We start from the raw sequence: 3,720 nt of genomic DNA, 5'->3' as shown, positions 1-3,720 counted from the left end.
ACTATATTATATCAGTTGTCCTGCTACAGAGCCCCTGGAATTCTCCTGCAGTCCATGGAAAAGCAGTTTCTGCCACAAACTTAAAGAAGGTGAAATTCAAGCCCCTCCATTTCTCAGCCATCAGGAGGTAGTGGTAGAGACCAGTGAACCACAGTTCACACTGGTTATTGTTGAAGTATTGACTGCTTAATCCCCAAAGTCCTGTTCTCAAAGGTAAATTCATTCAGTTTTTTTTCTTAAAAACCACTTTATACCTCCCCAGTCCAGCAGTGATAAGTGACAACCAAGGTTTAGCCCACAAACCTTCCTCAGTTATATCCTGTTTGGACAAAAGTCACTTTCCATTGCCCTGCCCAAACTCACAGCTTTAACTTGCTGTGGGAACGATCACAGGCATCACAAGCATCCTAAAGCAGGAAGAAATTTGCCAAAAACTCCCAGGTGAGCCTGGAAAACAGACTGATCTCACAGCTCCCAGACAAGCTGTAACACCTGACACCATTACCTGCTTTGCATCCAAACCCAACTCCTTCTGTGCGTGTTTAAGGTCTGCCAAGTCCTGTTGAAATGGATCACCAAGCCTTCCTTTCTTACATTCTACTGTAAGAAATTAAGTTGCCTGTTGATACTCTGGGAGCTCAGAATTGAGATATTTTCCACTATAATGTAACTAAGTATGGTATTAATTAGACAACCGTATGCTGAAGTACAGCTAACCTGTGATAACAGGTTTTTTGGACAGCAATGATATGAGCAGAGCTGAGCAATTGTGATACCACCACATGTACTGCAACACACACAAGAACTGAAGTACTTGCCAGCTTTAGGGAGTTTCAAAGAATCACAGAATGGTTTGGGTTGGGAGGCACCTTAAAGATCATCTTCTCCCAACTCCCTGCCATGGGCAGGGACACCTTCCACTAGATCAGGTTGCTCAAAACACCATCCAACCTGGCCTTGAACATTTGTAACACCCTTTTCTGTCCCAAATCACTTAGAGCATCTACACACAAATCCTCCTGGTATCAAGACCTGCTTAATGGGTTGCAAGTTGAAGTGGACGGGCTATGTTATCCATCTCAGGCAGTGTTTTCCAAGTGTTACCAGTTGTTGGCAAATAGGTGAAGTCTGAGCCACAAACAGCAGAGTCACAGCTGGTTTTTGCAGAATTACTAAAATATTTCCAAACACCACGCCAGGAACTGCAGGAGTTGTTAATACAGAGATTAAACAGGTAGCTGTACCTGGCAGAGCTGCTTAGCTCCAGCACAGAGCACACAATTCCCACCTGGCTGTGCCTCATGTGCTACATGAAACTAGAAAAACAATTCCAAGGCCAAAAACTTTCCTCTGTTTTCTCAAAAAATACTGAGACTCTTTACACTAAGTTCATCCAGGAGTTAACCACAAGGAACTTGTGAATATAGGGACTACACCAACATGACTTGGACACAACAGAAAAGGACTGGAAGGATTCAAAACCATCCCCACACACCACAGCTCTGCTCCATTTGCCCCTGGAACAGGGTCAGGAACAGGAGGGAGGGCCAGGAGCAGACTGGTTTGTTCAAAAGAGGCAGCCAGCCCCTATTTTTAATCCAGAGAATCTTTTTACACTGTATTACCATTTTTTTCATCCCCTGGAGAAAAAAAGACAAAAAAAAAAAAAAAAAGAACAGTGGGCAAACCCACCACACTTACCTGCCCCAAGAGCTCAGGGTGCACAGCATTGGTTTATTTTGTGTTGTGTCTCTCCAGTCAAATCAAGCCCTTTCTTCCTTGGGGTGAAGAGCAGCTTTGGCCTCCACCATCAGCTTCCTCCATGGCTGCTTGGGAGCTGCACGTGCCATCCAGACAACAGGAGCTGCATCCTGCTGCCACACACCCATGGTTTTCCTCCCTGGTACCCTCCAGGCTCACAGGAGCTGTACATCCCTGTTTGAGCTCCCAGGACCCCCTGAACAGACCATTCACTCACAAAGGCAGGTTTTGCCACTGCTCAACTCTGTGACCATTATTTTAGCTCCTTATCACAACCCTGTCCACAAATAGTCACTGCAGAGAGCCCAGGACAGTCTCTATCAGCTGCTCCACTGAAAATACATTAGGGCTCTACCCCATTCAAACAGAAAAATATCCCCAATCTAACAAAAGAAACCCACTGTGGCAACTACAATTATGATTTCAAGGCAGCTGTACAGAAACTTAACACTAAAAACCTTAGCTCAAATCCAGAAAAATATCTAAAGGAGAAAAACAGGTCCCACTCACTCTCCATTTATAAGAGGAGAATAGGAAGTGCAGGCCCCCAGGACCACCCACACCCAGCTGATGGCACTCAGAATTAGGGCTGATTAGAGGATTCAGCTGGGGAGAACACGAGTCCCACCGTGAACAAGGCTCTGCTGGTGCCCCTGAGAGGAACAGGACGTCCCCCCACCACATGACAGCTAAAATCCCAGTATTGAAAAGAAACACAAACCAAGATTAGTCTTGACATTTCTGGGGCTTGTAATCACAGTGGGTGACAAAAGCAAATTCTGGATCAGAGCCTTTCCCTGAGCAATTTAAACACATCTATTTTAAGGGAAGGCTGAGTTAAACAAAGGGGTGACAGCCCAAAAGTTGAAAGCCACAGGATGTGGAGTTCTGGGATTATATGATAATTAGGCAGTCCAAGTAGTCTCCAAGATATGTGATTTTTTTTAGGAAATCAGGGTGGAAAAGCACTGCCACTGCTGCCCCTCACACTGTCTGTGGGTCCTTGTCTCTTGTCCCCCTGCATGCTGTAGAGGGGCACTGCTGGCCAAAATCACTTGACCCCCTCGCAGGGTGAAGGCTCAATTCAGGAGGAGGAAATAATCGGGCAGGAAGTGAAAATTAAACCACACGGTGGAAAATGGACGGGAATGGCTTTTGCATTCATCTGCCTACACTGGCATCTTGTCAAAGGGCTTTTATTGGGAAACCACGGCTGGAACCAGGGACTCCGGTGGGGGGAGAGCTCTGTTTTTCCTGCTTGAGGCTCAGTGCCTCCTGTGAGTTATCCCGCAGCAACAGGAGACGGGTTTGAGGTGAAACTTGAACTTTTGGTGCGTTTCCCCATCCCATTTGTTCATGCCTCCCCCAAGCAGCAAATCCAGCCGTGTCAGCAGAGGCACGAGGCCGTGTTTCAGGGGATTCTCGTGTTTCCCAGCCCAGCTGGACTGGCACCCGCTCCAGGCAGCCTGATGGCACTGGCACCGCCGGAGCTTGAGCCAGGAGGAACAGTGACACCCACTGAAAGGAGAATCCTCCTTCCCCAGCACCGCTGCCTCTGCTCCGGGGGCTGTAGCACATGGGACAGAGCTCAGCCCAGCCCGGGGGGCTCCGGGAGGAGAGGCTGGGGCTGCCCCGTGCGGGATGCAGCCACTTGCAGATGCTTCTGGGGATGCAGCCACTTCAAGATGCTTCCGTCTGATTCCTCACGAACAGCCCCACGGCAGGGCACGGCTGAGCCCGTCAGTGATGCTGGTGATACCTCTGGGCAAATGCCTTAAAGAAAGGGCAAAATGCAGTGGGAGGAGAGTGTGAGACAGCCGTGTGAGCAGCATGGTCGGGGGAAGGAGAAGAGTTGGTCCAGGTGCTGGTGTGCTCCCTTAATCCCCAAATGGTGCAGATATCCAAGCTTGTGACTAATATTAATTGTAAATATATTAACTTTTTTTTTTTTTTTTTTTT

This window comes from Manacus vitellinus, unplaced genomic scaffold (assembly GCF_001715985.3).
Source record: "Manacus vitellinus isolate BGI_N305 unplaced genomic scaffold, ASM171598v3 scaffold_24_pilon, whole genome shotgun sequence".
Taxonomy (NCBI): Eukaryota; Metazoa; Chordata; class Aves; order Passeriformes; family Pipridae; genus Manacus; species Manacus vitellinus.
Note: the sequence above shows the minus strand (reverse complement) of the source record.